At 46.0% G+C, this 12365-nt stretch overlaps 1 protein-coding gene across 1 annotated transcript in view; it reads left to right on the forward strand.

The window, feature by feature from the left end:
* Positions 1 to 12365, forward strand: part of lpar2a (lysophosphatidic acid receptor 2a) — a 102346-nt gene that overhangs the window by 51084 nt on the left and 38897 nt on the right. The window lies entirely within an intron of this gene.

Below are 12365 nucleotides of genomic sequence, written 5' to 3' on the forward strand. Positions count from 1 at the left end.
CCCCCTCTCTTCTCTCTCTCTCTCCTCCCTTCCATCTCTGTCTCCCCCTCTCTCCATCTCTCTCTGTCTCTGTCTGTCTGTCTCTCTCTCTCTCTCTCCATCTCTCTCTCTCCATCTCTTTTTCTCTCTCTCTCTCTCTCTCTCTTCACCCCCCATCTCTGCCTCCCCCCTCTCCATCTCTCTCTCTCTTCCCCCTCTCTCCATCTGTCTCTCTCTCTCTCCATCTGTCTCTCTCTCTCTCTCCATCTCTGTCTCTCTCTCTCTCTCCATCTCTGTCTCTCTCTCTCCATCTCTGTCTCTCTCTCCATCTCTGTCTCTCTCTCCATCTCTGTCTCTCTCTCCATCTCTCTCTCTCGCGCGCTCTCGCTCTCTCTCGCGCGCGCACTCTCTCTCTCCATCTCTCTCCATCTGTGTGTCTCTCTCTCCATCTCTCTCCATCTGTGTGTCTCTCTCTCTCTCTCTCTCTCTCTCCATCTCTGTCTCTCTCTCTCTCTCTGTTCACCTGCACCGCAACCCCAAAACCCCATCCAATGTTGGGTATAATCCCTGATAAGTGTGTTTGGAAGTGGGGGTCTTCAGTGTTTCACAAGGCTCATCCCCATCCCCAGGATACGGGAAGGCCCGAGCTCAGAGTCTCCCTGAGCTGACCATGTAGCAGCAGCAACAGCCAGAGGCCTGGTCCTTGACAAAGAGCAGCAGTGTGCAGGAATTGGCCAGGCACTCTGCTCTAGGAACAGACTTTCCCCGGCTTGGAACAAGTTTGGTTTGAATCTGCACAGTCCTCCCTCATGTGGCCACAGCCTGGATTCTTTCCCCCTGCTCCCACCACCACCAGCTCCCCCCTCTGCCCCACTCCCAACTACCCCGTTCAGTCTGAGCCATGTTGCTGTGACTGTCCCAGAGGCCTCTTTGGCCCAGTTTTCCTCCTGTTCCTGGTTGGATTGGCCAGGCTGACAAGAGCCCCCTGTGTGGTTCCAGTCTGCACATCCAGACACAGGCAGTAAATAGCTCCATGTTTACTTGTGGGTGCTGTATGTTCCGACCGTGTCTGAATCCCATACAGCCCCTCTTGTCTCCTTACCTCCCATGTCCAGCTCATTGGCCCCAAAGTGGTCAAGGTGACCCAAGCTTTGTTACCAAGGCAACAACGGGGGGACGCAGCATGCATGCGCGCATACACACATAGGCTGAAGATTAATCCTCCAACGGTGTGGTTTTATATTTGAAAATTCTTTTTCTCTGAATTGCTTTTTTTTCCCTTGACCATTTTATGTTGTCTGTAAAATGAAAGGTTGCAGACAGAGGGAGGGGGCGAAGGCTGTTTGACTGATGAATCGCACATTTGGTATCGGACGATGTCACTTTCCCTCTGTGTCCCTTTGTTGCTCACACACTCCAGTGGGGGGATTATATCATGCTAACTCTGTTCAATCAGAGTTGGCGATCTTGGGGAAACTGAGTGATCTGGCTTCTTAAGGGGTAATTGTCTTGTTGATTTTTTTTTCTCATTGTTTTAGATGTGAGCAAGGTCAGCAACTGTTGCCTTTCCCTAATTTCCCCTTAAATCAAATGGCTTGTGTGAGCCCTTATTAGGGGGCAGTTAAGATTCAACTGCATTGCTATGGGTCTGATGTCACAAGTTGGCCTGACCCAGGTAAGGATGGTAGTTTCCTTCCCTAAAGGCCAATACCAGATCAGGTTTTTACACCATCACTGGAAAACTGCCTTTCGACTCCAGATTTATTAAATTTATTGAATTTACTTAAATTAATTTTAAAAAATTCCTCCCGATCTGTAGTTGTGTTCCTCCCATATCCCAGTTTGTCCGAGCTGTCAGGATTTCTGGTCTGGTGATGTTTATCACAATCCCACTGCCTCCCTACTGTTCCTAGTCCAGATATGTGGTGGAGTCAAAAAGAAGAAGGACTTTGCATTTATGTAGCATCTGAAGCCCTTCATGACAAATCTAGGATCTGAGGTGCACCAATGGGGGTTGCCATGGCAACCTGTCAAACCATTGAGCATCATGAGGGAGCAGTAAACTTTGAGAGAAATCCCTGTTGGGGTGGAAATGTAGGCTCTGCCTTGCCTGATCCCCATCTTCATCACAGTCTCTGAGGGAGGTGATGACTTGTCATATTATTGCTGGACTGTTAATCCAGAGAATCAGGTAATGTTCTGGGGACTCAGTTCAAATCAAATTCCTGATGAAGGGCTTATGCCCGAAACGTCGAATTTCCTGTTCCTTGGATGCTGCCTGACCTGCTGCGCTTTTCCAGCAACACATTTTCAGCTCTGATCTCCAGCATCTGCAGACCTCACTTTCTCCTCAAATCCCACTGTGCCAGATGGTGGAGTGGGAATTCAGTACAAAAAAATGGAATTAGCAGTCTAATGATGACTATGAACTGAAAACCTATCTGGTTTACTATATGTTCTTTAGGGAAGGAAACTGCCATCCTTACCTGGTCTGGTCGGGCCTACATGTGACTCCAAACCCACAGCATTGTGATTGACTCTTAAATTGCCCTATTAGGGATGGGGCAATAAATGCTCGTATAGTCAATGAGAGAAACACATTAAGCCATTCAGCCCCATGAATCTGCTGTCCTGTTCTGATTTGATTTCTGATTACCTATCTCCCTTTCCCTCATCTGATTGTAACTTCAACTTCACATTCCCTGCCAGCCCTGCCACTCCCAGATTTAACAAGAATTTACCCCCCTCTCCTGTAAAGATATTTAAAGACTTGGTTCCCACTGTCTTTTGAGGAAGAATGACTTTTGAGGCCCCATGAGAGAGAGAATTTCAAATGGGTGATTCCTTAATTTGAAGCAGTAATCTCCAGTTTTAGATCTTCCCTCATCCATTCCACATCTGCCCTGTTGAGGTCTCTCCAGACGTTATAGGTTTCAACTAATTGCTTCTTGCAACTACAGGGATAGTTCCAGCAGAGTTGCTAATGGGGAGACAACTCTCCACAGGGTTAATTATGATCTTCCGGACCTGAGGGTGGAGGGGTGGGAGGGGGTTGGTGGAGAATGGCATCAGGAATGCCACTGGTGAACAGAAGATTCCACTAAGTGAGAGACACAAAATTTACTTTAGGGGACAATGTTTGTAGGGACCAAGGGAATGGCCCTGCGTGGGTAAGAGGTCAGGTCCTGTGATATATAACGTTCGGATGTGAAAGCCGCAAACTCTCAAATGGTGAGCAAAACTTCCCCACTTGACTGCCTTTCTGGCTGTTCCGGAACCCATGGGGTCTCCGTGTCCATTGAAGACACCTTGGAATCAGAGATGGATGTGGCGGATATCCCTGCCTCGATGTCTTTACTGCCTGAAGAAGAGAACAAATTTCTTCCAAGACATTCCAGGTGCAAGAGGTGAGCTGCTGTGTGTGACATGCTGCCTGTATTAGATGCAGAGTTGGAGGAACCTGAACCGGTGCTAAAATGTCTCCGGAGGAGCTACAAGAGAAAAGAACCAACCTGTGTCCTCAGACTCAGAGGGGTAAGGATGTACTGATTGTAATGAGGTCAGAGTTGAAAAGTGTGGTGCTGGAAAAGCACAGCAGGCCAGGCAGCATCTGAGGAGCAGGAGAATCGATGTTTCAGGCATAAGCCCTTCTTCAGGTTGTAATGAGGTCAGCCAGGTGGACCTCCTAGAATATAAGCTCCCTGTTTGCACTAGATTAACAGCCCCAATCAGGGAGCCCATGGCTGACGGATATAAACAGGTATGGCAGAGGTTCTGTTCACTCTGAGAGCTAGCTCTAAGGGAGCTGGAGTCAGTGTTAAATACTCTCCATGTGTAAATAAATGGTGCCTCTGTGGAGGTATTTCACTTCCTTTTAGCTTTCCTGATTCTTTGCTGTATCTGTATGCTAGTCATTTGTGAGTCATAGAACATAGAACAAGGCGGCATAGTAAAAGCCCTTTGGCCCACTATGGTGAGCCGAGCGTTTATTGTAATCTAAGATCAACCTAACCTACACACCCCTCAATTTCCTGCTGTCCACGTGCTTGCCCAGCAGTCACTTGCATATCCCTAATGTCTCTGAAACTACTACCACCGCTGGCAGTGCATTCCATGCAACGACCACTCTCTGCATAATGAACCTACCTCTGACATCTCCCCTATATCTTCCTCCAATCACTTTGAAATTATGACCTCTTGCTTCAGTCATTTTTGGCCTGGGGAAAAGTCTCTGGCTATCTGCTCTGTCTTATCATTACTTCGTACACCTCTATCAAGTCACTTCTCTTCCTTCTTCTCTCCAGGTGTGAGAAGCCTTAGCTAACTCAACGTCTAAGACAAGCCCTCCAACCCAAAGGGTAAATCTTCTCTGCATCCTCTCTAAATCATCGACATCATTCCTATAAATGAGGTGACGAGAACTGGACATAATATTTCAAGTGTGGTCTCACCAGGGTTTTATAGAGCTGCAGCAAAATCTTGCGGTTCTTAAACTCAATCTCCCTTTTAATGAAAGCCAAAACACCACAAACAGCCCAAATGCTTTTATTCCCCCTCCCACTCTGCCAAGGGCATGCAAGTCCTGGGCCACCTCCACCGCCAAACTCTAGCCACTCGTCGCCTCATCTTCCACCTTGGGACCCTCCAACCTCACGGGATCCATGTCGATTTCACCAGTTTCTTCATTTCCCTTCCCTCCACCTTATCCCAGATCCAATTTTCCAACTCAGCACCATCCTCTTAAAGTATCCTACCTGCCCATCTTCCTTCCTACCTACCTATCTGCACCACCCTCCTCTCTGACCTATCACCATCACCCCCCCCACTTCCATCTACCTTGCACATTCCCAGATACCTTCCTGTTCTCCCCCCATCCCCACACCTCCTCCCATTTATCTCTTAGCCCCTTTTTGGCCACCCTCTCATTCCTGACGAAGAGCTTATGCTTGAAATGTTGACTCTCCTGTTGCTCAGATGCTGCTTGACCGGCTGTACATTTCAAACACCAAACTCTTCTACTCTGATCACCAGCATCTGCAGTCCTCACTTTCTCCTACCAACTTGGGTGGCAACTTTGAGGGTTCTACATATATGGACCCCAAGATCCTGCTGTGTCTCCACACTGCCAAGAATCCTGTCTTTAACCCTGTATTCAGCATTCAAATTCTACCTTCTAAAATGAATCACCCTATTTAGCGAGGTAGACCTCTATGTGCCACTTCTCAGCCCAGGTCTGCATCCTGCCAATGTTTTGTTTTAGCCTGCAACAGCCTTCAACAAAATCTACAATACCTTTGTGTCATCAGCAAACATACTAACCTACTCTTCTACTACTACATCCAAGTCATTTACAAAAACTACAAAGAGCAGAGGCCCAAATCAGTCTTATGCCTCTGGTAAGCAAGGTACTAGAAAGGATTCTGTGAGATAGGATTTATGACTATTTGGAACCGCTGCGGGACACCACTGGTCACCGACCTCCAGGTTGAATACTTTCCATCCACTACCATTTACTGTCTTTCTGTATCCAGAGAGTCAAATTTCCCTGTATCCCATACGTCCTAACGTTTTGAATGAGCCTAACATGGGGAACCTTATCAAATGCCTTACTGAAATCCATATACACTATATCCACTGCTCAACTTTCATCAACTTGTCTCGTCACATCTTCAAATAACTCAATAAGGCTTGTGAGACGTGACCTCTCAAAGCCGTGCTGACCATCTTTAATCATACTGTTTTTCCAAATAGGGTTTATGACTATCTCTCAGAATCCTTTCTAGTACCTTGCTAAGCACAGACATAAGACTGACTGGTCTGTAATTCCCAGGGATTTCCCTATTCACTTTCTTGAACAGAGGAACAACATTCACCTCCCTCCAATCATCCGGTACTACTCCCATGGAGAATGAAGATGCAAAGAGCATCGCCAGAGGCTCAGCAATCTCATTCCTTGTTTCCTGTAATAACCTTGGATATATCTGGTCAGCTAACCTTGGATATATCTGAGGACTTATCTATCCTGATGCTTCCCAGAGTTTCCAGCACATCCACTTTATTAATATCGGTCTTCAAGCCAATTAACCTGGTCCATTGTGTTCTGACTATCAACAAGGTGCCTCTCTCTCATGAATACTGAAACAAAAATCTCTTTTAGGGCCTGCCCTACCTCTTCAGACTCCAGGCACAAGTTCCCTCCACTATCCTGATTGGCCCTATCCTCGGTAAAAACAATGACTGCAGATGCTGAAAACCAGATTCTGGATTAGTGGTGCTGGAAAAGCACAGCAGTTCAGGCAGCATCTGAGGAGCAGTAAAATTAACGTTTTGGGCAAAAGCACTTTATCAGGAATACAGGCAAAATGCCTGAACGGGACCCTATCTTTGATCATTTTCTTATTCCTCACATAGGTGTAAAATGCCTTTGGGTTTTCTCTTATCCTTCCCACCAAAGCTTTTTCATGCCCCCTCCTAGCTCTCCTCAGTCCATTGTTGAGTTAAAGAAAAGAACAAAGAAAATTTACAGCTCAGGAACAGGCCCTTCGGCCCTCCAAGCTTGTGCCGATCCAAATTCACTGTCTAAATCTATTGCCCAGTTCCTAAGGATCTGTATCCCTCTGCTCCCCACCTACTCATGCATCTGTCCAGATGTACTTTAAATGAATCTACCGTGTGTGCATCAACACCTGTGCTGGCAACGTGTTCCAGGCACCCACCAGACACTTCTGCGTAAAGTATCTTCCGCGTGTATCCCATTTAAACTTTTCACCTCTCACCTTGAACATTTGACTTCTTGTTATTGAATCCATCACCTTGGGAATAAGCTTGTTTCTATCCACCCTGTATATACCCTTCATGATTTTTGTAGACCTCAATCAGGTTTCTCCCCCCACCATCTTTTTTTTCTAATGGTAACAAACCTAATCTACTCAACCTCTCTTCATAGCTAGCACCTTCCATACCAGGCAACATCCTGGTAAACATTCTCTGCATACTCTCAAAGCATCCACATCCTTTTGGTAATGTGGTGACCAGAACTGTACACAGTAATCTAAATGTGGCCAGATCAACGTCTTGTACAATTTTAACATGACCTGCCAGCTCTTGGACTCAGTACCCCATCCAATGAAGGCAAGCATATCATATGTCATTTTGACCACTCTAGCCACATGTGCAGCCACCTTCAGGGTCCAATGGACCTGAACTCCCAGATCTCTCTGCTCATCAACTTTTCCCAAGGCTCTTCTGTTTGCAGTATTGTTCGTTCGAGAATTAGACTTCCTAAAATGCATCACCTCTTATTTGCATGGATTGAATGCCATCTGCCTCTCCATCCCAACTCCATCTCATGGGAACTACATAGCCCAGTTGGAACTGTTTTAAGGCTGTCTGTGTCAACCCATCTTCCCTCGGCTCCCCCAAAGTTTATTGAAATCAACTTGCTGAACTAAAGTACGATCCTGAGCTACAGAAGGTTCATTGGGAGAAGTGACCAAACAGGATTGATTGGATTTGAGGGAGGTGGTTAAGGAAGGAAATTTTGGAATTTTGGGCCCAATTAATTTGAGATGGAGGAGTGGTGCAGCCAGCCGGTGGGGACGGAGTGTGGGTGGGCAAGAATTAGTTTGGTGTGTCAGAAGCTGGAGATAGGCATCATTTCACCAGGCGTGTGACAGGATCTTCCTGGGATACTACAGGATTCTGCTTCTGGGATCACTTGGTCATAGTCCAGTGACAGCAAATCAAACTAAGATGCTGTGTCAGTGGCTCCTTCAAACTGACAAGAGTGCATTCTGACCTATTGGCAGCCCCTCAGCTCAACCTCCGTACACCCCTTCATCTCGAATCAGCCCTCTGTGAGATTTAAAATAGTGATAGAAAAGGATAGACCAGATCTAAACATTGGAGAAAGGCTAATTTTGACGGTATTAGGCAAGAACTTTCAAAAGCTCTTTGGAAATTTTCACAGGTAAAGGGACGGCTGGAAAATCGGAAGCCTTCGTAAATGTGATAACAAGAATCCAGAGAAAGTATATTGCTGTTAGGGTGAAAGGGAAGGCTGGTAGGTATAGGGAATGCTGGATGACTGAAGAAATTGAGGGTTTGGTTAAGAAAAGGAGGGAAGCATATGTCAGGTATAGACAGGATAGATCGAGTGAATCCTTAGAAGAATATAAAGGCAGTAGGAGTATACTTAAGAGGGAAAATAGGAGGGCAAAAAGAGGACATGAGATAGCGTTGGCAAATAAAATTAAGGAGAATCCAAAGGGTTATTACAAATATATTAAGGACAAAAGGGTAACTAGGGAGAGAATAGGGCCCCTCAAAGATCAGCAAGGCGGCCTTTGTGTGGGGCCGCAGAAAATGGGGTAGATACTAAACGAGTATTTTGCATCAGTATTGACTGTGGAAAAGGATATGGAAGATATAACTGTAGGAAATAGATGGTAACATCTTGCAAAATGTCCAGACTACAGAGGAGGAAGTGCTGGATATCTTGAACTGCATAAAGGTGGATAAATCCCCAGGGCCTGATCAGGTGTACCCTAGAACTCTGTGGGAAGCTAGAGGAGTGATTGCTGGGCCTCTTGCTGAGATATTTGTATCATTGATAGTCACAGGTGAGGTGCTGGAAGACTGGAAGTTGGCTAACGTGGTGCCACTGTTTTAAGAAGGGTGGTAAGGACAAGCCAGGGAACTATAGACCAGTGAGCCTGATGTTAGTGGTAGGCAAGTTATTGGAGGGAATCCTGAGGGACGGGATGTACATGTATTTGGAAAGGCAAGGACTGATTAGGATAGTCAACATGGCTTTGTGCAGAGCAGTAGATGTGATCGATATGGACTTCAGTAAAGCGTTCGACAAGATTCCCCATGGGAGACTGATTAGCAAGGTTAGATCTCATGGAATACAGGGAGAACTAGCCATTTGGATACTGAACTGGTTCAAAGGTAGAAGATAGAGTGGTGTTGGAGGGTTGTTTTTTTCAGTCTGGAAGCCTGTGACCAGTGGAGTGCCACAAGGATCGGTGCTGGGTCCTCCATTTTGTCATTTACATCAATGATTTGGATGTGAGCATAAGAGGTACATTTAATAAGTTTGCAGACGACACCAAATTTGGTGGTATAGTGGACAGCGAAGAGGGTTATCTCCAATTACAACAGCATCTGGACCAGATGGGCCAGTGGGCTTAGAAGTGAGAGATGGAGTTTAATTCAGCTAAATGCGAGGTGCTGCGTTTTGGGAAAGCAAATCTTAGCAGGACTTATACACTTAATGGTAAGGTCCTTGGGAGTGTTGCTGAACAGAGAGACCTTGGAGTGCAGGTTCATAGCTCCTTGAAATTGGAGTTGCAGGTAGATAGGATAATGAAAAAGGCATTTGGAATGCTTTCCTTTATTGGTCAGAGTATTGAGTACAGGAGTTGGGAGGTCATGTTGCAGCTGTACAGGACATTGGTTAGGCCACTGTTGGAATATTGCATGCAATTCTGGTCTCCTTCCTATCAGAAGGATGTTGTGAAACTTGAAAAGGTTCAGAAAAGATTTACAAGGATGTTCCCAGGGTTGGAGGATCTGAGCTATAGGGAGAGACTGAACAGGCTCAAGTTGTTTTCCCTGGAGTGTCTTATGCTAAGGGGTGACCTTATAGAGGTTTATAAAATCATGAGGGGCATGGATAAGATAAATAGACAAAGGGTTTTCCCTGGGGTTGGGGAGTCCAGAATTAGTGGGCATAGGTTTAGGGTGAAAGGGGAAAGATATAAAAGAGACCTAAGGGGGAACGTTTTCACGCAAAGGGTGGTACGTATATGGAATGAGCTGCCAGAGGAAGTGGTGGAGGCTGGTACAATTGCAACATTTAAGAGGCATTTGCATGGGTATATGAATAGGAAGGGCTGAGTGCTGGCAGGTGGGACTAGATTGGGTTGGGATATCTGTTTGGCATAGATGGGTTGGACCGACGGGTCTGTTTCTATGCTGTACATTTCTATCACTCTGCAAATGACCAGCTTGTTTATGTGACATGGCGTCTTGGAAGAACACACTATTTTGCCTATTAAATATCAGGAAGCTCTTGTTTTCTATTCACACACCAAGCTCTTTATCAAAGACTCCATCCATCTCCATGACAGCGGTCTATTCCATATGATCATGGGATTGAGTTGGATGATTAGCCTTGTTCCTGTCTTCTCTGCATCACCTTTGAACCCTTTAACCTCAGCAGCCAAATCCAACTCCTCCTTGAAACATGCAATTTTTGTTTGTTCTCAACCGCTTTTTGTGGCCATGAATTCCCCGAATCCCCATTCTCTAGGTCAAGAAATTCCTCTTAATCTCATTCTGAGGATGATCTGGTTTATTGAAGGACAGTTCATTTTTATTGGAGGCAGTATTGGAGACAAAGTTGGGCGGTAGCTTCAGAGATGTGGGTTCAATTCTTGCCTCGGGCAACTGTCTGTGTGGAGTTTGCAACATCTCCCTGTGTCTGCGTGGGTTTCTTCCGGGTGCTCCGGTTTCCTCCCACAATCCAAAGATGTTCAGGTTAGGTGAATTTGCCATGCTAAATTGCCCATAGTGTTAGACAATAGGTGCAGGAGTAGGCCATTCAGCCCTTCGAGCCTGCACCGCCATTCAATATGATCATGGCTGATCATTCCTAATCAGTATCCACTCCCTGCCTTATCTCCATAACCCTTGATTCCACTATCTTTGAGAGCTCTATCCAAGTGGAAATAGGCCCTTCAGCCCAACAAGTCCACACCGACCCTCCGAAGAGTTGCCTACCCAGACCCATTTCCCTCTGACCCATCTAACACTGTGGGCAATTTAGCATGGCCAATTCACCTGACCTGCACACCTTTGCAACTGTGGGAGGAAACCCTCGCAGACACGAGAGAATGCACAAACTACACTATTGCCCAAGGCTGGAATCGAACCTGGGTGGTGCTGTGAGGCAACAGTGCTAACCACTGGGCCACCATGTTGCCCTTAGGTGAAGGGGTACGTGTAGGGGAATGGGTCTGGGTGGGTTGCTCTTCGGAGGGTTGGTGTGGACCTGTTGGGCCGAAGGCCCTGTTTCCACACTGTAAGTAATCTAATCTGATCTAACAAGGTTCATTACATTAATCCCTGGTATGGAAGGGATTGTCTTATAAGCAAAGGCTATGCAGGTTGGGACTCTACTCACTGGACTTTAGAAGAATGAGATGATCTCACTAAAACATAAGTGGCTTGACAGGGTAAATGCTGAGAGGAGATTTGCCCTTCTGGAAATATCCAAGACCAGATGGCACAGTCTCCGAGGCAGCAATTTCAGACTGAGAGAAGATGGAATTTCCTCTCTGAGGTTTGAGTCTCTGCCTCCTGCCTCTCGTTCCTCTTAAACCTGTCTGCCACAATATCCTCTTGGAGTGGAGTTTTGTTAATGTTCCCATGAATACACCATCATTATTTATGACATTAAAGCTCCACATTGTACGTTGAACCTTGACTTAGTTTAGCATTGTTGTTTGGGAACCTTTATATCTTTGATCCAACAAGTAAGAGCACAGACACAGTTCATGGTTAACTTTCAGGCATTATGGGATGTTTAAGAGTTGATAGGTCACTATTTATAAAAACAGGGTCAACCATTCAAGGCTAAGACAAGATTGAGGGTCATGGCTCTTTGGAGCTCCCTTTTTCTCTTGTTATCTAAGGCAAAGATTTTGAAGAATATTTTTTTGAAGGCACAGCTGGATAGATTCTTGTTGCTGAGCAAGGAGGTAAAAGGTTATTGGGATTGGACAGGAGGTAGAATTAAGGTTGCCAGTATCTTATTGAGTGGCGAAACAAGCTCAATGGACAGAGTGGCCTGCTTCTCCTAATTCATATGCCATTGTTGAGGTGATATACAAGAGCTATTCTGTTTCCAACTTAATTTAGAAGTGGACTTCACACAGACTCTGAATGTTCTGTGACAAGCTGTTAAGGTATTCAGGCCTGGCACATTATCCACCATTTGACTTTCCTTCTCCTTTCCACATTCTACCTCCCTTGTTGCCCCCCCCTCGCCCTTGCGGTCTAGTTTAGTTTAGGACTATTGTTGCCACAGACTTGTAGGACTGAACAGTCTGTTTCCATGCTGTATGACCCTGTAAACTTACTGGGCAGGGAAGACCGTGATTTGCTGTTGGTCCATGGGTCTCCTGGCTCGCATGGGGGAAGGGAGGGAGGCAGAGCCACCAGGGTGGGGAGATCTACATTGCTAAGGACTGGCACCTCAAAGGCAGTGCATGCTGCCTGTTCTTGCAAAACAGCCAGCAGTCAGAGAACTTCTTAGAAAGGGAACACAGCATCCAGTTTGTGCAGAGCAAGCCCCCACAGAGAGCCATGTGAACAAC

Source organism: Hemiscyllium ocellatum, chromosome 45 (assembly GCF_020745735.1).
Source record: "Hemiscyllium ocellatum isolate sHemOce1 chromosome 45, sHemOce1.pat.X.cur, whole genome shotgun sequence".
Taxonomy (NCBI): domain Eukaryota; kingdom Metazoa; phylum Chordata; class Chondrichthyes; order Orectolobiformes; family Hemiscylliidae; genus Hemiscyllium; species Hemiscyllium ocellatum.